The sequence below is a fragment of the Leuresthes tenuis genome, unplaced genomic scaffold (assembly GCF_036924035.1).
Source record: "Leuresthes tenuis unplaced genomic scaffold, fLeuTen1.0.hap1 SCAF_21, whole genome shotgun sequence".
NCBI classification, from domain to species: Eukaryota; Metazoa; Chordata; class Actinopteri; order Atheriniformes; family Atherinopsidae; genus Leuresthes; species Leuresthes tenuis.
Window position 1 is genome coordinate 13,230,516 of NW_027325375.1, and position 23,392 is coordinate 13,253,907.

The window sequence follows — 23,392 nt, forward strand, 5'->3', positions numbered from 1 at the left end:
TATTTCTAACATACTAAAAGAACCTTCAGGTGGAAAACCTCTGGACCATATGTCTTTTTCATTTCATCATGCTCAGGTCCCCCGGTAGGGTCAAAAGTCTGAGACCTACTGTTTCCCATTCTCAGACTTGGAATGGGGAAATATATTCCTTCACTCAAAGGACGTCTCCAATGAGGACCTTAATCTGTACTCACACTTCTTCGGAGTACTTCACACTTCTTCGGACTGCTTCAAAAGTTTCACTTACCCATGAAATCTCTGTCTCACTAATGACACAACCGGGAAACCCTCTTTTATTCAAATAAAAACTAAAAAGCAGTCCTATCGTCTCAGACTATCATATTTCAAAAATGATCCCAGCGCTGGTATTCAGGAAAAGGACCTGCCAGTCCTCTCTCTCAGAAAAGGCCTTGGAGGTATGAGGCTGGAACAGCTACTTCAGTCCAGGCTGGCCATGCACTGCGATCCGGTCCAGAGACACCAGTCGAGGGATCCTGTTCGTGACGCCAAAATTGTGGTGGAAATTTAGTAACGCACAGAGTCAGTTATTTTCTTCTGAGGAGATAAGAGGCTTTAATAATAATATCTTGAAAGAGAGAACAGCACAGTACAGAATACAGAGTTGCACTGACCACTGAAGTAAAAACACACAGTTATATTGCCCGCTCATCACGTCATCTGTCTTTGGTTGATAGTTGATTGTTCTTCTAACTTTCCTCCCCAACCATCAGTTTAGGTTACCCAAAAGGAGTGTATTGCTCCATCACAAGTATGCTTCTTTCACAAACAGGGTAATATGAAGAATTTTATGCCTGAAACCTATTTAGACATGCAAAAATATGAAGGACAAAGTAGTTTTAACTTGGTTTGAGTGAAGGAATTCATTTTATAACAAAATCTGAAATTGTGTAGAACTCGTGAAAATAAGCTTATTCTCGGATTCCTAAAGGTTTAGTGTTGTTCTTTCCTATCCTGCAAAGTACAACGTTCTTTTTTGTTTAAAGCTATTTAGACATGGATAAATATGAAGGACAAAGCAGTTTTAACTTGGTTTGAGTGAAGGAATTAATTTTATATCAAAATCCGGAATTGTGTAGAACTCGTGAAAAGAAGCTTATTCTTATTACACCAGTCGCAGCAGCCCGGGCCTGACACCCACCATCACCCAGGCCCCCCCAGGCCCCTCCCAATAGGGGAAAAGCACACCCCCACACAGACCCCCTCCCCCTCACCGCACGCCCCAACACCCTAAAAAAAACAACCACCTGCGGACACCTTCGAGTTCCCAGAGCAACAAGCCCGGCACCAGGACCTGCACCAACCCACGCATACTGTGGCATGTCCAGGGCAACCCAGACCCCCCAGGCACAGGCAGGGCCCCGCCCCGGGCACAAGGCAGCGGCAAGCCACCAGGTCAAGGCCCAGCCCCACCACCCACGCCAGAGCGGCCCCGTCACCCGGTACAGAGCCAGCAGCCACCACCCCAAGGCCCCTAAGGGACCCCGCCCCACACCGCAAGACAACCCAACCCGCAAGCCCCCAAAACTGCCCTCCAAGCCCGACACACAGTCCCCCCCAGCAATGACCAACCCGGTCCCCACGACCCGAGAGACCACCAGACGCCCGAAGCCACACAGCTCCCCCCAGCACACACCCAACCGCCCAGAGCGATTTCTAAACTGGTTAATACACAGATTGTTCTTCGCTTTCCAGTTCATGAGAATAGTTTTCTTTGCTATACATAACACTGTGAGGATCATGTGTGCTAAGCTAAATTCCACGTTGATGTTGTCTAAGTCACCCAGTATGCACAGTGTGGGGCATGCAGGAATGCTACACTTTAGCCATGTTGATAGGTCCGCACAGACTTCAAGCCAGAACTTCTGGACAGGCGCACAAAACCACAAAGCGTGTGCAAAATCATAAGGTGTGTTATCTGTGCAATGTGAGCAGATGTTTGAGTGTGTTAGACCCATCCTGAACATCCTTTGTCCTGTATAGTGTGTTCTATGAAGAATTTTGTATTGTATGAGCTGTAAATTAGGATTTTGAGTCATTCTGAAGGTGTTCAAACATATTTGTGGCCAGAAGCTATGACTAGAACTGATGGATAAATCTGCCTCCCATTTTGAGGACGGTAGAGACATTGTGTCATCTATCTTAGACAATAATTTATATATTTTTGATAGTAGTTTTGGGGTGCAGATGCTTAGAAATTCTGCTACCCTAATCGGGAGTTGTAAGTCTGGTTGGTGGAGGATATATTTCTTTGTTATTATAGACTTAAGTTGTTGATATTCTAGGAATTTATTGCTGCCTATCTCATGTTGTGATATGAGCTCATCAAATGAAATAAAATGCCCATTTTGGATTATATGTTCCAGATGTTTGATTCTTTTGATCTTCCACAGAGTAAAGTTTAGCATTTTTTTGTTTTGCAGGATGTCAGGATTGTTCCAGATGGGTGTAAGCTTACACGGGACAAGTGAAGACTTTGTTATTTTAAGAAATTCCCACCAGGCTGTCAGAGAGGTGCTGATGTTAATGCTTTTGAAACATTTGTGATTTTTTACGTTTTGACTAATAAGTGGCAGGTCAGAGATTTCCAGATTATCACACAATGCTTGTTCTATATTTATCCATGTTCATCTATTGGGCTAGGTTTAAACCATTTTGATATATACCGTAACCTATTGGCTAAGGAATAGTGCTGAAAATTAGGTAAATCTAATCCACCACTGTCCTTGGTCTTCTGTAGGGTTTTTAAACTAATACGTGGTGGTTTGTTTTTCCACAGAAATTTGGAGATGCATGAATCTAGTGACTTAAACCAAGTAGCAGGTTGGTTTTATGGGGATCATTGAGAACAAATAGTTAACTTTTGGTAGTATCATCATTTTAATGGTTGTAACTCTCTCCATAAGTGATATAGGTAAGGACTTCTAACGAGAGAGATTGTCCTCTACTGTCTTTAATAATTGCACATAAATTAGCTTTGTTAGCTCTGAGAGCCTGGAGGAAATGTTTATGCCTAAATATCTAATATTTCCTGACTGTAAAGTGATCGCAGGTATATTCTGGACCCTACAGTTAATGGGCAGAACTGTGGTCTTAGACCAATTGATAGAGTAGTCAGAAAGTGCTGAGAATTTATTTATGAGTGTGATCGTGTGAGTGAGAGACGTCTGTGAGTTCTGAAGGAAAAGTAATACATCATCAGCATAAAGACTTATTTTATGCTCAATATTTTGGGGTTGGATGTCTTTAATATTTCTATCTTGTCTGATAGCAGCTGCTAAAGGTTTGATGAAAATAGCAAAAAAGTGAGGGAGAAAGTGAGCAACCCTGTCTTGTACTTCTCTGCAGACTGAAGCTTGGAGAAGTTTGATCATTTGTCCTGACACTTGCATTTGGGGAGTCAGTTATTTTCTTGTGAGGAGATAAGAGGCTTTAATAATAATATCTTGCAAGAGAGAACAACACAGTACAGAATACAGAGTTGCTCTGACCACTGAAGCAAAAACACACAGTTATATTGCCCGCTCATCACGTCATCTGTTTTTGGGTATAATTGATTGTTCTTCTAACTTTCCTCCCCAACCATCAGTTGAGGTTACCCAGACACACTCGTAAATACCAGCCTAACCCTGTCCCCCCTAAAGTGCAGCTATCTCATTATAACAAGCCCACCATTGTAAAGAGGAATTTAAGAAAACAGGGCAGGGTGGTACCTTGCAGCTCGGTCATTTGCAGGTTATACACAGTAACACTCAATACAATGCATATAAGAATTATTTTCCATTACATTCCTCCCTTTTGATTATAATAATACCATTATATTAATCAACCCAAAAGAAACAAGGAAAATAATAACTTTATCTGTAAAACATCAGCCTGCATTTGCACACAACGTGAGTTTAAAATGCAGGCATCATAGTAATAAAGGGTCCAATGATAAACAATCAAAACATGAACAATTAAACATGATTATCTTCATCCCTCTCTAAGTCAGCGTCACTAGAGGAAAAATTTTGAAAGCAAGAAAGTTATTTGAGTCATTTGGTCTTTTTCACACTGTTGTTTAGATGGACTACATAAAAGGATGTCATCCACATACTGCAAAAGAGCAGAGCCTGTGGTTGATTGAAGTTAATCCAGACTAGCTTTGAGGGCAGCATTGTAAATAGTGGGACTTTCACAGTACCCCTGGCATAACCGGGTAAAAGTCCAAGATCTCCCTTCAAACTAAAAAGCAAACCAAAATGGGCTATCAGGGTGCACTGGCGACAAGTCAACCACTGAGAAAAACTGTGCATCTGATGTAATTTGAGACAAAATAGTGTGTGGGTTGGGCACAGTAGGAGCATGTGGCTGAACTGCAGCATTCACCGCTTGGAGGTCCTGTACAAAACTGTACACATCATATTTGCTCTTAGCCCAAAGATCATTGGGCACTTCAGCCAACATGAGTATCGAAGACAAATCTGTTTCAGATAAAAAAACATGCTTCAAAATGTGATTCTGTGGTAGGAATTAAGTCCACAGTTCTTTGACAATGCATTGTACTCAAAAATGTTTTTTTGTATGCTGACAATCGTTCAGAAAACATCAAATTTGGATCAGCAGGTGAAACAGTCCACTCCATTTCTTTCTGACATGTAGCAACAAACTCTCCCACACCTTGTCACTGCCAGTGTGTACGTTTGGCCAAGGAAATGTGAGGGCGAGTACCACAAACATTAAAAAAATCGAAGTGCTCTGGAGTGAGCGACACAGCCAATAAAGTAGGCGCACATATTTTTTCACTTCTTCTCATAGTCATTGTCAGGCCCCAAAGAAATGTGTGATGTGCATTGCAAATCAGTAGGTTGCATGAAATCAGAAAGGGGTGAAACTAACACTTTTGCTTCTTCCACTAGTTGTTGTGAAAAAGGAGAGCTGGGAAGTTTCCACTCATAAGCATATGTAAGTGCCGATGAATCAAACTGCACTGCTGTGAAAACTTTGTCAGGCTGTAACATAACCTTAACACCCTCTAGTGTAGAAGTTAAAATAATGCCTAATTTACACATGAGATCACAGCCCATCAGGTTAATGGGACACAACTCTGATAACAAAAATGAGTGTTTGAAGGAGAGCTCATCGGGAGTGACAACACGCAATGGGCATTGTCATTTTCTCCTTCACAACCTGGCCTGATGCAGACATACAGTAAACGTGGTTTCCACTTAACTTTGGAGGACAATCAAACTCCCCTGACGTCACTACTGATGAACATAAGTTCCTATATTCTGAGAGAAATATCTTTGCTCTGGGACGGAAATAGCATGCAAAACTTTACTACGTGAATCACAGTCGGCAAGCGTTGCTTCACTACACAGAGCAGGAAAAATGTGTGAGTGTGTTTGTGCTATCACCCATTAGTGGAGGCTCCGCTGCCGCGTGACGTCCAGAACCTGCCTCCCACCCTCAGTCAGCCTTTTGCCCAATTTCATCACTTTTTAGCTGTGGACAGTCCTTCTTCCAGTGTCCAGTCTGGCCACAGTAAAAACAAATATTCGGATCATAGCTCTGGCGTGGCCCATTTCGACCTCCTCTCCCACACGTCCACGTCTTCGACTTCGGCCTCGTCCTCTGTTTACACCAACTGCGTAATACATGGTCATGGTTGCCAAATGCAGCTCCTTTTCACACTTGTCCCTTTTGGTTATCTTACGCGTCTCAACTTGGTTCTGAGCATGGCGAGCATATCGGCGAACGTCAGCCAAACGAGGACCCTCACACCATCCCACGTAAATGTTCTTTACTTCAGTGGCGACATCTATATAATATTGTCTGGGTCCCGTTAAAACATGTATTTTTCCCATCTAATTCCTTGTTTGCTTTAAAACAAGTATTCCCCATTTTCTATCCCTTCAGTAGCCAACCAGTTTGTATGGAGTACACTGGAGCAACTTGACTGATCAGTAAAACACTGCTTTTGTTGTCACCGCAAGGCTTCCCCCGTCGGTTGTTTCACTGAGACACTACTGAGTAACTACAACTCAACACAGTTTATACACATAACATTCATATACATACTAACAAACAAACAAACAATAATTTATCGCAATTTTCTCATCTCTGTTTGAACGTACACCCAGGTAAATATTCCTGTAGTCTTCTCATACCGACTATGGACCCATTCATTGTTTAACTTCACTGTTTTGCAAATCCTAATTGAATATTACACATTGACATTGAACTTTACTGGATAAGCAGGTCTTCATTGCATTCAGCAGCCTATATGTGAGCATCTATGTGTAAGCTGTTCTTCTTTGCATTTATCAGCAGCAAGCAATTCTTCACTGCACATGCATATGTAAATAGTAAAACAATTCCAATGTGATAGCGAAACCTTCTATATCACAGTGGTTTCTAAGATCTATTTTAAGTTCTTTGCCATCAGTGAGATGACATAGTTTACAAAGTGTGTAAAATTATCACTGAAGATCTTTTCAGGAATTTCAAATCTAGAAATGAGTTATTTTACGTGTGATTTTGCTACTGAGAGTGCATCTGCTTGTGCACATGGAAATATTTCAGACCATTTGGTAAAAACCTCTGTTGTCACTGAGCAGAATCGTTTCCCTTAACATTAATTTAGTTCAATGAAATCTACACAATAATGAAATAATGAAATCCAAACAAATATGTTGAAAAAGATACACTGGCTTAGGGAATTATCTTCGTTTTGGTCTTAGATTGCCCTGTGGAATGTATTTTGCACATATTTGACCTGCTAGACAAAACTTTATTCATTTATTTATTCTAAAAAAAAAAATTCAATAATTAGTAAAACCATATGCTGTAAAAACCTTGTTCATTATTGCTTCCATCCCTCCTGTTGAGACATGACATGGTCCGTGGCTCAATACTGCAGCATATTTAAACAAATTCTTTGGCAGTATGGTTTTCCTTCCGGTCATTCATACGAGTCTATTGTAGATGGCAATTGAATAACATCTAATAATGCTAAAATATTTGTAGTTTATACATTTAGCTGTGGATGTCAACATACCTGTTTTTCCAATGCTGTGTTAACACATGTACAGTTGAGAAGGCATACTGACTGTCAGTGTAAACGTTAACAACCTTTTTGTTATTTAATTTACAAGCTTCAGTTAAAGCTACCAATTCGACTGCTTGAACAGAGTAATTTTTTGGTAGTGGTTGTTTTAAGAAAACTTCAGTTTCTGTTACTACTGCAAATCCTGTAGCATTTGTGCCATCAGGGTTTTTTGCTTGACCTGTTGAATAAATATAGTTATTTCTGCATTTTCATAACGTATATCAGTTAAGTCTGGCCTGGGTAAAACACTGATGGTTATTTCTGACATGCAATCATGAGGCTTTCCATCTGTGGGGTAGGTAGCAGTGTGGATGGATTAAGTGTAGCACATCTCTCGACAACAAGGTGTGGCTGTGAAAGAAGAACTGTTATGTAGGAGAGATGTCTGGTAAAGATATTTTGTTAAGTAACCATATCACAGCCACTGCATGAGGTACCTTAAGTGTTAATGGGTGAAATAACACCATTATTGTTGATGCCTGCACTGCCAATGGCTTCTGGCCATTGATTCAAAAGTACGATCTCGTCCCTTTTTCCCCCTTTCAGTGGACACTGGCCCCTAATTACCGCAATTCAGCAGGGGGTCTTTCATTAGGAGTACTGGACTCCCCCGTGCACGGTTTCAGCTCCGACCCTGGAAAGCGGAAAAAACGTTGAGATCTGGTTTGAGGACCCAATTGTTGAGAAAAGTCTCTCAATGAGACTCAGAGTTGCTGGAGTCAGTTAATGCAAATGTTTAATCTTGCAGCAAGTTCAAGAATGTGTGTGTGTATGGGTGTATGTGTGTGAACGTGTGTGAGTTTGTGTGTGTGAGAGTTTAAAGAACCTGTTATCCACAGGCAGGTCTTAACTAGTATGGCACAGGTCCAGCCTGTCTCATCTTTTTTGGAAGGTCCAGCGCTCGGCCGTAACCCTTCTGTCTGTTTGGACTCTCACATACATTCGGTTAATCATAGAAAAATGAGAACAAAACTTTTTAGCCCCTTAAATTCATAAAACAGACATGGTGCAGTTATTTCCATTCTAGAAAATAAGAGTAATCACCACCATTCCTATAAATTCTGGATATTCTAACAATCTGAATCTTTTTTAAATGTTCGATGAAGCCCATTGCTGTTCTGTTTAGAGACTCAGCTGATCATAAACCAAGTTTTGCTCTTGAACCAAGCTTCTAAACTCTTCACCTTTTTCATTTCTCAGTTAGTATTCACTTTAAAACTGATTAAAAGAAAAATTAAATGAATGCCTATCAACAAATGTGGGATCTAAACTCTAGTGCTTTCTCTAAAATAATTTCTTTTCTCAATTCAGAAATGTATGTGTGTAAGTCACAACACCCGTGACACCAAAACGGCTTTCTTTTCTCTCTTTTCTCTACACTCTGCACTGTGAGCACACACACCAAATCAGAAAGGACTGTGGGGACACAAAACCGCTCTCTCTCTTTTTTTTTTGATTGTGTGCCAGGGCGTTGTCTCACGTATTAGATTATGCTTAAGATACGAATGGGTTTATCAGTCACATCAGAATCCATACATACTGATCCTCCAATAATAAAATGGTCGGATCTTATCAAACACACTTTGTTTCTTGTGACAAGTCAGCGAAACAGCGTATACACGTCAAGACACTGAATCAAGTTTGCCACAAGAACTCATAAGTTTGGCAGTATTGCTCTGCCGTCAGCAATCATACACCCATTTTATTTTCATGAGACATGTGCAGGCACCTGTTCATCTACTGTTCTATCACTATGAATTAGTTTATCTATTATCAATAAGGATACTTCTACAACTACTATCAAAGTATGTCCGGACTTCTTATGTTGTCAGTTGCTATATATGAATAAGTGGGTTGCTACTGAAAAGCATTAAGCATGTCACACAGCCCAAACATATAACATTTCAGGACACACCACACAGTTAACAACCACAGTGAAGCGTGTCAAAGCCCAAACATTCAACAGGACACTTACACAACACATTCAAATCAAACAGTCAGACAACATACAAGAACATATACACCAGCCGGCATTGCTCCCTGCCTATTTTCCTACAACTCACTATGTGTGCGCACACCTTTATTCACAAACTCTTCAACTTATACTCTTTTACCGAAGCTGCTACAGCTCGATAAGCCAAATACCCTTAGATCCTATTTCGGTGAATTTGACATCTGCCTTGTATGTAACAGATTAGCGGTTTAGCAGTTTTAATTTAGTTTGAGTGAAGGAATTCATTTTATAGCAAAATCCGAAATCGTGAAGAACTCATGAAAGTAAGCTTATTCTCGGATTCCTGAAACTTTAGATTTGCTCTTTCTTTTACTGCAAAGTACAACGTTGAGCAGCACTAATGAGTTGTTTCTATTTTTGGCAGGCTTTACCTTTGCGGATGAAGCCCTTTCTGTCTGTGCAAAAGAAATCTTGTTACTGTGCAGAGTGACTTCTCTGAGTAGAGTCGCCTTACTTGTTGCGACTGTGCCGATGTTCGAAGCTGGAGTGCAAAGTTGTTGCTTGAATGGTGCTCACTGGAGCGTGTGGTAGTGTAAAGTTATACCATTTAAAAGGGCTGAAGAGTGCTTAGTGCAGCGGGTGGGCGGAGGTGCAAAGTGACACTATGGCCATAAAAAGAACACCGCTACAAGTGCGCATTGTGCCAGGAAGGGCCCTCGGACGTGAACCAGTGGACAGTTATCGCTTCTCGGCCTTTTGGCTAAGATCAAGTGTAACATCTGTTCTTATCAGTTTAATGTCTGATATGTCCTCTATGCGAGGACTACATATTAAATGGATTTTTATCAATAGGAGTTGAAAAAGGAGCTTGCTCCGTTCACTCCAAGCATCGACCCGGTACTGCAGTGCCGCTGGGAACGGTGCGCTCTCCTCTGCTCTTGTGAAAAAGCAAACAGCGGTGCAGGATGGAAGTTTCAGGGAGCCTAAGATGAAACTTTCTTTTAATCTGCTGAGAAAAGAGAGTGAATGCGAAGCAGACTTTAACACGGCTCTGGGAGCGAGCCGAGTGCGGGCTAACCGGGAGAATTGCTTGAAAGAAACGCGACACCGAATGAGCAGTCAGAACAAAGCCTCAATACGGTGTTCCCGTGTTGTTTGTGGCTGCCTTGTCTTTTGCACAGAGTAAAAGACAAGGCAGCCATCAAATAGGGCCCGATTGTTCCTACTTGGTCAGCCGAGGAGCAAGGGGGGGGAGCAAGCATCTCAACCAAGCAAAGCTCACCATGGGGAAGGTGGCTATGCCAACTAGCCTGATGCCCTGCTCCCGCAGTGATGGATAATCGTACACTGGTTTCTCTTCATAATGTACAAGTCCTTCGCCCTTTACTAAAGACTTCCGTGGAGAGCAGCACTAATGAATTGTTTCTATTTTTGGCAGGCTTTACCTTTGCGGGTGAAGCCCTTTCTGTCTGTGCAAAAGAAATCTTGTTACTGTGCAGAGTGACTTCTCTGAGTAGAGTCGCCTTACTTGTTGCGACTGTGCCGATGTTGCTTGAATGGTGCTCGCTGGAGCGTGCGGTAGTGTAAAGTTATACCATTTAAAAGGGTTGAAGAGTGCTCAGTGCAGCGGGTGGGCGGAGGTGCAAAGTGACACTATGGCCATAAAACGAACACCGCTACAAGTGCGCATTGTGCCAGGAAGGGCCCTCGGACGTGAACCAGTGGACAGATATCGCTTCTCGGCCTTTTGGCTAAGATCAAGTGTAGTATCTGTACTTATCAGTTTAATATGTGATATGTCTATGCGAGGACTACATATTAAATGGATTTTTATCAATAGGAGTTGAAAAAGGAGCTTGCTCCGTTCACTCCAAGCATCGACCCGGTACTGCAGTGCCGCTGGGAACGGTGCGCTCTCCTCTGCTCTTGTGAAAAAGCAAACAGCGGTGCAGGATGGAAGTTTCTTTTAATCTGCTGAGAAAAGAGAGTGAATGCGAAGCAGACTTTAACACGGCTCTGGGAGCGAGCCGAGTGCGGGCTAACCAGGAGAATTGCTTGAAAGAAACGCGACACCGAATGAGCGGTCAGAACAAAGCCTCAATACGGTGTTCCTGTGGTGTTTTTATAAAATGCGGTGTAAAAAAAGGTGTGAATGCCCCATAGAAAACTAAAAGGTGGAGCGGAAGTATTCGGCTGCAAGAAGGTGTGAATGTCCGACTATATTTGGTGAAAAGCAGGTGAAGCAAGGTCTGAATGCCCAACCTTACATCATCAAAAGCGAGATCAGAGGTTTTTGGCTGCTAGAAGGCCATAGTTTGCCAAAAGCGGGTAAGGTGCGAATGATCGGCTAAATATCAACAAAAGTGGGGGCGGAGGTCTTCGGATGCAAGTGGGTGTGAATATCCCACCATACAAGTATGGTGGAGAGGAAGCTGTGAATGGCCGACCATAGTTTGCAAAAAGCGGGTAAGAAAAGGTGCGAATGTCCAACCATACATGATCAAAACAGGGAGCGGAGGTGTTTGGCTGCGACAAGGTGTGAATGTCCACCCATAATTAATGAAAAGCGGGCAACAAGTAGGTTCGAATGCCCAACCATACATCATCAAAAGCAGGAGTGGATGTGTTCGGCTACAAGAAGGTTTGAATGTCCGAGCATAGTTTGTAAAAAGCGGGTAAGAAAAGGTTCGAATGCCCGAACATACACCATCAAAAGAGGGAGCGGAGGTGTTCCGCTGTAAGACGGTGTGAATGTCCGACCATAGTTGGTAAAAAGTGGGTATGAAAAGGTTCGAATGCCCAAATTCGGCTGCAAAAAACTGTGTTCGGCTGCAAAAAGGTGTGAATGTTCGACTAAATTTTGTAAAAAGCGGGTAAGACAAGGTGCGAATGCCTGACAATGTATGATCAAAAGCGGTAGCGGAGGTGTTCAGCTGCAAGAAGGTCTAAATGTCAATTTTTAATTGCTAGAAAACATGAAAGAAAATTTTCGAAAATCAATCCGCACATGATCATAAGTGGGAGAGGTGTTCAGCTGCAAGAAGGTGTGAATGTCCTACCACAATTGCTGAAAAATGTGTTAGAAACGGTAAGAATGCCGGACCATACATCATCAAAAGCTAGAGAGGTGGTGTTCGGCTGCAAGTAGGTGTGAATGTCTGACTAAAGTTCAAATATATTAACAAAAGCGGGAGGAGAGGTCTTCGGATGAGTGGTTGAGAATTTCCAACCATAATCTATAAAATGCGGTGAAAAAAAAGGTGTGATAGATACCTAAAAGGTGGAGCGGAAGTGTTCGGCTGCAAGAAGGTGTGAATGTTATATATATAGTTGGTGAAAAGCAGGAAAAGCAAGGTCTGAATGCCCAATCTTACATCATCAAAAGCGAGATCAGAGGTGTTTGGCGGCAAGAAAACGGGTAAGGTGTGAATGACCGACTAAATATCAACAAAAGTGGGGGCGGAGGTCTTCGGATGCAAGTGGGTGTGAATATCCCACCATACAAGTATGGTGGAGAGGAAGCTGTGAATGGCCGACCATAGTTTGCAAAAAGCGGGTGAGAAAAGGTGCGAATGTCCAACCATAATTAATGAAAAGCGGGCAACAAGTAGGTTCGAATGCCCAACCATACATCAACAAAAGCAGGAGTGGATGTGTTTGGCTACAAGAAGGTTTGAATGTCCGAGCATAGTTTGTAAAAAGCGGGTAAGAAAAGGTGCGAATGCCCGACAAAGTATGATCAAAAGAGGGAGTGGAGGTTTTCGGCTACAAGAAGGTTTGAATGTACGACCATAGTTTGTAAAAAGTGGGTAATAAAAGGTGCGAATGCCCGAACATACACCATCAAAAGAGGGAGCGGAGGTGTTCCGCTGAAAGACGGTGTGAATGTCCGACCATAGTTGGTAAAAAGCGGGTAAGAAAAGGTTCGAATGCCCGAATATATACCATCAAAAGCGGAAGCGGAGGTGTTCGGCTGTAAGAAGTTGTGAATGTCCGACCAAAGTTTGTAAAAAGCAGTTAAGAAAAGGTGCGAATATCCAACCAAACATAATCAAAAGTGGGAGCAGAGCTGTTCGACTGCAAGTAGGTGTGAATGTCCACCCATAATTCCTGAAAAATGGGTAAGAAAAGGTGCGAATGCCCAACCATACATCATCAAAAGAAGAAGTGGATGTGTTCTGCTACAAGAAGGTTTGAATGTCCGACCATAGTTTGTGAAAAGTGGGTAAGAAAAAGTTTGAATGCCCGAACATACACCATCAAAAGAGGGAGCGGAGGTGTTCCGCTGTAAGACGGTGTGAATGTCCGACCATAATTGGTAAAAAGCGGGTAAGAAAAGGTTAAAATACCCGACTGTACACAATCAATAGCGGGAGCGGAGTTGTTCAGCTACAAGAAGGTGTGAAAGTCCGACCATGGTTTGTAAAACGCGGGTAAGACAAGGTGCGAATGCCCGACAATGTATGATCAAAAGAGGGAGCGGAGGTGTTCGGCTGCAAGGTCTGAATTTCCAACCATAATTTGTAAACACCGTTGAAGAAAAGCCTCGAAAGCCCGACTATACACCATCAAAAGCGGGAGCAGAGGTGTTCAGCTGCACACAATCAGGTTTTTGCAAATTATGATCTGACATTCACACATGCTTTTGATGATGTATGGTTGGGCATTCGCACCTTTTTTTACCCATTTTTCAGGAATTATGGGTGGACATTCACACCTTCTTGCAGCTGAACACCTCCTCTCCCGCATATGATCATGTGCGGTTTTATATTCGAAAATTTTCTTTCATTTTTTCTAGCAATTATTGATGGACATTCAGACCTTCTTGCAGCTGAACCCCTCTGCTGCCGCTTTTGATGGTGTATAGTCGGGCTTTCGAGCCTTTTCTTCCCCGGTTTTTACAAATTATGGTTGGAAATTCAGACCTTCTTTTAGCCGAAAACCTCCGCTCCCTCTTTTGATCATACATTGTCGGGCATTCGCACCTTTTCTTACCCGCTATTTACAAAAAATGGTCGGCCATTCACACCTTCTTGTAGCCGAACACATTCGCTCCCGCTATTGATTGTGTACAGTCGGGTATTTTAACCAACTACGGTCGGACATTCACACCTTCTTATGGCGGAACACCTCCGCTCCCTCTTTTGATGGTGTATGTTCGGGCATTCGAACCTTTTCTTACCCGCTTTTTACAAACTATGCTCGGACATTCAAACCTTCTTGTAGCCGAACACATCCAGTCCTGCTTTTGATGATGTATGGTTGGGCATTCGCACCTTTTTTTTTACCCATTTTTGAGGAATTATGGGTGGACATTCACACCTTCTTGCAGCTGAACACCTCCTCTCCCACTTATGATCATGTGCGGTTGGATATTCGAAAAATTTTTTTCATGTTTTCTAGCAATTATTGATGGACATTCAGACCTTCTTGCAGCTGAACACCTCCGCTCCCGCTTTTGATGGTGTATAGTTGGGCTTCCGAGCCTTTTCTTCCCCGGTTTTTACAAATTATGGTTGGACATTTAGACCTTCTTGCAGCCGAAAACCTCTGTTCCCTCTTTTGATCATACATTGTCGGGCATTTGCACCTTTTCTTACCCGCTTTTTACCAATTATGGTCGGATATTCACACCTTCTTACAGCGGAAAACCTCCGCTCCCTTTTTTGATCATTTATGGTCTGGCAATACTACCTTTTCTTACCCGTTTTTGAGTAATTATGGCTGGACATTCACACCTTCTTGCAGCGAAACACCTCCGCTCCCTCTTTTCATTTGTGTATGTAAGGGCATTCGAACCTTTTCTTACCCGCCTTTTACAAACTATGGTCGGACATTCAAACCTTCTTGTGGCCGAACACATCCACTTCTGCTTTTGATGATGTATAGTTGGGCATTCACACCTTTTCTTACCCATTTTTCAGTAATTATTGGTGGACTTTCACACCTTCTTGTAGCCGAACAACTCCGCTTCCGCTATTGATTGTGTACAGTCGGGTTTTTTTAATCTTTTATTACCCGCTTTTTACCAACTATGGTCGGACATTCGCAGCATCTTACAGCGGAACACCTCCGCTCCCTCTTTTGATGGTGTATGTTCGGGCATTCGAACTTTTTCTTACCCACTTTTTACAAACTATGGTCGGACATTCAAACCTTCTTGTAGCAGAACACATCCACTTCTTCTTTTGATGATGTATGGTTGGGCATTCGCACCTTTTCTTACCCATTTTTGAGGAATTATGGGTGGACATTCACACCTTCTTGCAGCTGAACACCTCTTCTCCCACTTATGATCATGTGCGGTTGGATATTCGAAATTTTTTTTTCATGTTTTCTAGCAATTATTGATGGACATTCAGACCTTCTTGCAGCTGAACACCTCCGCTCCCGCTTTTGATGGTGTATAGTTGGGCTTCGGAGCCTTTTCTTCCCCGGTTTTTACAAATTATGGTTGGACATTTAGACCTTCTTGCAGCCGAAAACCTCCGCTCCCTCTTTTGATCATACATTGTCGGGCATTTGCACCTTTTCTTACCCGCTTTTTACCAGTTATGGTCGGATATTCACACCTTCTTACAGCGGAAAACCTCCGCTCCCTTTTTTGATCATTTATGGTCTGGCAATACTACCTTTTCTTACCCGTTTTTGAGTAATTATGGCTGGACATTCACAGCTTCTTGCAGCCGAACACCTCTTCTCCCGCTTTTGATGATGAATGGTCCGGCATTCTTACCTTTTCTAACACATTTTTCAGCAATTATTGTCGGTCATTCACACCTTTCTCATCAGCTTTTTGCAAATTATGATTTGACATTCACACCTACTTGCAGCCGAACACCTCGGCTTCCGCTTTTGATGGTGTATATTTTGGCATTCGAACCTTTTCTTACCCGCTTTTTACCAACTATGGTCGGACATTCACACCTTCTTACAGCGGAACACCTCCGCTCCCTCTTTTGATGGTGTATGTTCTGGCATTCGAACCTTTTCTCACCCACTTTTTACAAACTATGCTCGGACATTCACACCTTCTTGCAGCGAAACACCTCCGCTCCCTCTTTTGATTGTGTATGTACGGGCATTCGAACCTTTTCTTACCCGCCTTTTACAAACTATGGTCGGACATTCAAACCTTCTTGTGGCCGAACACATCCACTTCTGCTTTTGATGATGTATAGTTGGGCATTCACACCTTTTCTTACCCATTTTTCAGTAATTATTGGTGGACTTACACACCTTCTTGTAGCCGAACAACTCCGCTTCCGCTATTGATTGTGTACAGTCGGGTTTTTTAACCTTTTTTTACCCGCTTTTTACCAACTATGGTCGGACATTCGCAGCATCTTACAGCGGAACACCTCCGCTCCCTCTTTTGATGGTGTATGTTCGGGCATTCGAACTTTTTCTTACCCACTTTTTACAAACTATGGTCGGATATTCAAACCTTCTTGTAGCAGAACACATCCACTTCTTCTTTTGATGATGTATGGTTGGGCATTCGCACCTTTTCTTACCCATTTTTCAGGAATTATGGGTGGACATTCACACCTACTTGCAGTCGAACAGCTCTGCTCCCACTTTTGATTATGTTTGGTTGGATGTTCGAACCTTTTCTTAACTGCTTTTTACAAACTTTGGTCGGACATTCACAACTTCTTACAGCCGAACACCTCCGCTTCCGTTTTGATGGTATATATTCGGGCATTCGAACCTTTTCTTACCCGCTTTTTACCAACTATGGTCGGACATTCACACCGTCTTTCAGCGGAACACCTCCGCTCCCTCTTTTGATGGTGTATGTTCGGGCATTCGAACCTTTTCTTACCCGCTTTTTACAAACTATGCTCGGACATTCAAACCTTCTTGTAGCCGAACACATCCACTCCTGCTTTTGATGATGTATGGTTGGGCATTCGAACCTACTTGTTGCCCGCTTTTCATTAATTATGGGTGGACATTCACACCTTGTCGCAGCAAAACACCTCCGCTCCCTGTTTTGATCATGTATGGTTGGACATTCGCACCTTTTCTCACCCGCTTTTTGCAAACTATGGTCGGCCATTCACAGCTTCCTCTCCACCATACTTGTATGGTGGGATATTCACACCCACTTGCATCCGAAGACCTCCGCCCCCACTTTTGTTGATATTTAGCCGATCATTCGCACCTTACCCGCTTTTGGCAAACTATGGCCTTCTTGCAGCCAAAAACCTCTTATCTCGCTTTTGATGATGTAAGGTTGGGCATTCAGACCTTGCTTCACCTGCTTTTCACCAAATATAGTCGGACATTCACACCTTCTTGCAGCCGAACACTTCCGCTCCACCTTTTAGTTTTCTATGGGGCATTCACACCTTTTTTTACACCGCATTTTATAAAAACACCACAAGAACACCGTATTGAGATTTTGTTCTGACCGCTCATTCGGTGTCGCGTATCTTTCAAGCAATTCTCCTGGTTAGCCCGCACTCGGCTCGCTACCAGAGCCGTGTTAAAGTCTGCTTTGCATTCACTCTCTTTTCTCAGCAGATTAAAAGAAACTTCCATCCTGCACCGCTGTTTGCTTTTTCACAAGAGCAGAGGAGAGCGCACCGTTCCTTTTTCAAATCCTATTGATAAAAATCCATTTAATATGTAGTCCTTGCATAGACATATCACATATTAAACTGATAAGTACAGATACTACACTTGATCTTAGCCAAAAGGCCGAGAAGCGATATCTGTCCACTGGTTCACGTCCGAGGGCCCTTCCTGGCACAATGCGCACTTGTAGCGGTGTTCGTTTTATGGCCATAGTGTCACTTTGCACCTCCGCCCACCCGCTGCACTGAGCACTCTTCAACCCTTTTAAATGGTATAACTTTACACTACCGCACGCTCCAGCGAGCACCATTCAAGCAACATCGGCACAGTCGCAACAAGTAAGGCGACTCTACTCAGAGAAGTCACTCTGCACAGTAACAAGATTTCTTTTGCACAGACAGAAAGGGCTTCACCCGCAAAGGTAAAGCCTGCCAAAAATAGAAACAATTCATTAGTGCTGCTCTCCACGGAAGTCTTTAGTAAAAGGCGAAAGACTTGTACATTATGAAGAGAAACCAGTGTACGATTATCCATCACTGCGGGAGCATGGCATCAGGCTAGTTGGCATAGCCACCTTCCCCATGGTGAGCTTTGCTTGGTTGAGACGCTTGCTCCCCCCCTTGCTCCTCGGCTGACCAAGTAGGAACAATCGGGCCCTATTCGATGGCTGCCTTGTCTTTTACTCTGTGCAAAAGACAAGGCAGCCACAAACAACACAGGAACACCGTATTGAGGCTTTGTTCTGACTGCTCATTCGGTGTCGCGTTTCTTTCAAGCAATTGTCCCGGTTAGCCCGCACTCGGCTCGCTCCCAGAGCCGTGTTAAAGTCTGCTTCGCATTCACTCTCTTTTCTCAGCAGATTAAAAGAAACTTCCATCCTGCACCGCTGTTTGCTTTTTCACAAGAGCAGAGGAGAGCGCACCGTTCCCAGCGGCACTGCAGTACCGGGTCGATGCTTGGAGTGAACGGAGCAAGCTCCTTTTTCAACTCCTATTGATAAAAATCCATTTAATATGTAGTCCTCGCATAGAGGACATATCAGACATTAAACTGATAAGAACAGATACTACACTTGATCTTAGCCAAAAGGCCGAGAAGCGATAACTGTCCACTGGTTCACGTCCGAGGGCCCTTCCTGGCACAATGCGCACTTGTAGCGGTGTTCTTTTTATGGCCATAGTGTCACTTTGCACCTCCGCCCACCCGCTGCACTGAGCACTCTTCAGCCCTTTTAAATGGTATAACTTTACACTACCACACGCTCCAGCGAGCACCATTCAAGCAACAACTTTGCACTCCAGCTTCGAACATCGGCACAGTCGCAACAAGTAAAGCGACTCTACTCAGAGAAGTCACTCTGCACAGTAACAAGATTTCTTTTGCACAGACAGAAAGGGCTTCATCCGCAAAGGTAAAGCCTGCCAAAAATAGAAACAACTCATTAGTGCTGCTCAACGTTGTACTTTGCAGTAAAAGAAAGAGCAAATCTAAAGTTTCAGGAATCCGAGAATAAGCTTACTTTCATGAGTTCTTCACGATTTCGGATTTTGCTATAAAATGAATTCCTTCACTCAAACTAAATTAAAACTGCTAAACCGCTAATCTGTTACATACAAGGCAGATGTCAAATTCACCGAAATAGGATCTAAGGGTATTTGGCCAATCGAGCTGTAGCAGCTTCGGTAAAAGAGTATAAGTTGAAGAGTTTGTGAATAAAGGTGTGCGCACACATAGTGAGTTGTAGGAAAATAGGCAGGGAGCAATGCCGGCTGGGGTATATGTTCTTGTATGTTGTCTGACTGTTTGATTTGAATGTGTTGTGTAAGTGTCCTGTTGAATGTTACATGTTTGGGCTTTGACACGCTTCACTGTGGTTGTTAACTGTGTGGTGTGTCCTGAAATGTTATATGTTTGGGCTGTGTGACATGCTTAATGCTTTTCAGTAGCAACCCACTTATTCATATATAGCAACTGACAACATAAGAAGTCTGGACATACTTTGATAGTAGTTGTAGAAGTATCCTTATTGATAATAGATAAACTAATTCATAGTGATAGAACAGTAGATGAACAGGTGCCTGCACATGTCTCATGAAAATAAAATGGGTGTATGATTGCTGACGGCAGAGCAATACTGCCAAACTTATGAGTTCTTGTGGCAAACTTGATTCAGTGTCTTGACGTGTATACGCTGTTTCGCTGACTTGTCACAAGAAACAAAGTGTGTTTGATAAGATCCGACCATTTTATTACGGGAGGATCAGTATGTATGGATTCTGATGTGACTGATAAACCCATTCGTATCTTAAGCATAATCTAATACGTGAGACAACGCCCTGGCACACATTATGGACTGTCCCCACAGTCCATAATGTAGAAAAGAGAGAAAAAAGCCTTTCTGATTTGGTGTGTGTGCTCACAGTGCAGAGTGTAGAGAAAAGAGAGAAAAGAAAGCCGTTTTGGTGTCACGGGTGTTGCGACTTACACACACACATTTCTGAATTGAGAAAGGAAATTATTTTAGAGAAAGCACTAGAGTTTAGATCCCACATTTGTTGATAGGCATTCATTTAATTTTTCTTTTAATCAGTTTTAAAGTGAATACTAACTGAGAAATGAAAAAGGTGAAGAGTTTAGAAGCTTGGTTCAAGAGCAAAACTTGGTTTATGATCAGCTGAGTCTCTAAACAGAACAGCAAAGGGCTTCATCGAACATTTAAAAAAGATTCAGATTGTTAGAATATCCAGAATTTATAGGAATGGTGGTGATTACTCTTATTTTCTAGAATGGAAATAACTGCACCATGTCTGTTTTATGAATTTAAGGGGCTAAAAAGTTTTGTTCTCGTTTTTCTATGATTAACCGAATGTATGTGAGAGTCCAAACAGACAGAAGGGTTACGGCCGAGCGCTGGACCTTCCAAAAAAGATGAGACAGGCTGGACCTGTGCCATACTAGTTAAGACCTGCCTGTGGATAACAGGTTCTTTAAACTCTCACACACACAAACTCACACACGTTCGCACACATACACCCATACACACACACATTCTTGAACTTGCTGCAAGATTAAACATTTGCATTAACTGACTCCAGCAACTCTGAGTCTCATTGAGAGACTTTTCTCAACAATTGGGTCCTCAAACCAGATCTCAACGTTTTTTCCGCTTTCCAGGGTCGGAGCTGAAACCGTGCACGGGGGAGTCCAGTACTCCTAATGAAAGACCCCCTGCTGAATTGCGGTAATTAGGGGCCAGTGTCCACTGAAAGGGGGAAACAGGGACGAGATCGTACTTTTGAATCAATGGCCAGAAGCCATTGGCAGTGCAGGCATCAACAATAATGGTGTTATTTCACCCATTAACACTTAAGGTACCTCATGCAGTGGCTGTGATATGGTTACTTAACAAAATATCTTTACCAGACATCTCTCCTACATAACAGTTCTTCTTTCACAGCCACACCTTGTTGTCGAGAGATGTGCTACACTTAATCCATCCACACTGCTACCTACCCCACAGATGGAAAGCCTCATGATTGCATGTCAGAAATAACCATCAGTGTTTTACCCAGGCCAGACTTAACTGATATACGTTATGAAAATGCAGAAATAACTATATTTATTCAACAGGTCAAGCAAAAAACCCTGATGGCACAAATGCTACAGGATTTGCAGTAGTAACAGAAACTGAAGTTTTCTTAAAACAACCACTACCAAAAAATTACTCTGTTCAAGCAGTCGAATTGGTAGCTTTAACTGAAGCTTGTAAATTAAATAACAAAAAGGTTGTTAACGTTTACACTGACAGTCAGTATGCCTTCTCAACTGTACATGTGTTAACACAGCATTGGAAAAACAGGTATGTTGACATCCACAGCTAAATGTATAAACTACAAATATTTTAGCATTATTAGATGTTATTCAATTGCCATCTATAATAGACTCGTATGAATGACCGGAAGGAAAACCATACTGCCAAAGAATTTGTTTAAATATGCTGCAGTATTGAGCCACGGACCATGTCATGTCTCAACAGGAGGGATGGAAGCAATAATGAACAAGGTTTTTACAGCATATGGTTTTACTAATTATTGAATTTTTTTTTTTAGAATAAATAAATTAATAAAGTTTTGTCTAGCAGGTCAAATATGTGCAAAATACATTCCACAGGGCAATCTAAGACCAAAACGAAGATAATTCCCTAAGCCAGTGTATCTTTTTCAACATATTTGTTTGTATTTCATTATTTCATTATTGTGTAGATTTCATTGAACTAAATTAATGTTAAGGGAAACGATTCTGCTCAGTGACAACAGAGGTTTTTACCAAATGGTCTGAAATATTTCCATGTGCACAAGCAGATGCACTCTCAGTAGCAAAATCACGCGTAAAATAACTCATTTCTAGATTTGAAATTCCTGAAAAGATCTTCAGTGATAATTTGACACACTTTGTAAACTATGTCATCTCACTGATGGCAAAGAACTTAAAATAGATCTTAGAAACCACTGTGATATAGGAGGTTTCGCTAACACATTGGAATTGTTTTACTATTTACATATGCATGTGCAGTGAAGAATTGCTTGCTGCTGATAAATGCAAAGAAGAACAGCTTACACATAGATGCTCACATATAGGCTGCTGAATGCAATGAAGACCTGCTTATCCAGTAAAGTTCAATGTCAATGTGTAATATTCAATTAGGATTTGCAAAACAGTGAAGTTAAACAATGAATGGGTCCATAGTCGGTATGAGAAGACTACAGGAATATTTACCTGGGTGTACGTTCAAACAGAGATGAGAAAATTGCGATAAATTATTGTTTGTTTGTTTGTTAGTATGTATATGAATGTTATGTGTATAAACTGTGTTGAGTTGTAGTTACTCAGTAGTGTCCAACCGACGGGGGAAGCCTTGCGGTGACAACAAAAGCAGTGTTTTACTGATCAGTCAAGTTGCTCCAGTGTACTCCATACAAACTGGTTGGCAACTGAAGGGATAGAAAATGGGGAATACTCTTTTTAAAGCAAACAAGGAATTAGATGGGAAAAATACATGTTTTAACGGGACCCAGACAATATTATATAGATGTCGCCACTGAAGTAAAGAACATTTACGTGGGATGGTGTGAGGGTCCTCGTTTGGCTGACGTTCGCCGATATGCTCGCCATGCTCAGAACCAAGTTGAGACGCGTAAGACAACCAAAAGGGACAAGTGTGAAAAGGAGCTGCATTTGGCAACCATGACCATGTATTACGCAGTTGGTGTAAACAGAGGACGAGGCCGAAGTCGAAGACGTGGACGTGTGGGAGAGGAGGTCGAAATGGGCCACGCCAGAGCTATGATCCGAATATTTGTTTTTACTGTGGCCAGACTGGACACTGGAAGAAGGACTGTCCACAGCTAAACAGTGATGAAATTGGGCAAAAGGCTGACTGAGGGTGGGAGGCAGGTTCTGGACGTCACGCGGCAGCGGAGCCTCCACTAATGGGTGATAGCACAAACACACTCACACATTCTTCCTGCTCTGTGTAGTGAAGCAACGCTTGCCGACTGTGATTCACGTAGTAAAGTTTTGCATGCTATTTCCGTCCTAGAGCAAAGATATTTCTCTCAGAATATAGGAACTTATGTTCATCAGTAGTGACGTCAGGGGAGTTTGATTGTCCTCCAAAGTTAAGTGGAAACCACGTTTACTGTATGTCTGCATCAGGCCAGGTTGTGAAGGAAAAAATGACA

General features: G+C 42.3%; 6 non-coding genes across 6 annotated transcripts; 3 read left to right on the top strand and 3 right to left on the bottom strand.

The window, feature by feature from the left end:
* Positions 1 to 9,805: 9,805 nt before the first annotated feature.
* Positions 9,806 to 9,996, top strand: LOC140280531 (U2 spliceosomal RNA). The gene has a single exon (XR_011909490.1). It is a non-coding gene; the product is annotated as a U2 spliceosomal RNA (small nuclear RNA).
* A 411-nt stretch (positions 9,997 to 10,407) lies between these two features.
* LOC140280777 (U5 spliceosomal RNA) lies at positions 10,408 to 10,521 on the top strand. Its single transcript, XR_011909703.1, has one exon. It is a non-coding gene; the product is annotated as a U5 spliceosomal RNA (small nuclear RNA).
* Positions 10,522 to 10,796: 275 nt separating this feature from the next.
* LOC140280810 (U2 spliceosomal RNA) lies at positions 10,797 to 10,984 on the top strand. The gene has a single exon (XR_011909728.1). It is a non-coding gene; the product is annotated as a U2 spliceosomal RNA (small nuclear RNA).
* Positions 10,985 to 17,600: 6,616 nt separating this feature from the next.
* Positions 17,601 to 17,786, bottom strand: LOC140280552 (U2 spliceosomal RNA). Its single transcript, XR_011909505.1, has one exon. It is a non-coding gene; the product is annotated as a U2 spliceosomal RNA (small nuclear RNA).
* Positions 17,787 to 18,061: 275 nt separating this feature from the next.
* LOC140280731 (U5 spliceosomal RNA) lies at positions 18,062 to 18,175 on the bottom strand. Its single transcript, XR_011909662.1, has one exon. It is a non-coding gene; the product is annotated as a U5 spliceosomal RNA (small nuclear RNA).
* A 387-nt stretch (positions 18,176 to 18,562) lies between these two features.
* Positions 18,563 to 18,753, bottom strand: LOC140280439 (U2 spliceosomal RNA). Its single transcript, XR_011909407.1, has one exon. It is a non-coding gene; the product is annotated as a U2 spliceosomal RNA (small nuclear RNA).
* Positions 18,754 to 23,392: the final 4,639 nt, after the last annotated feature.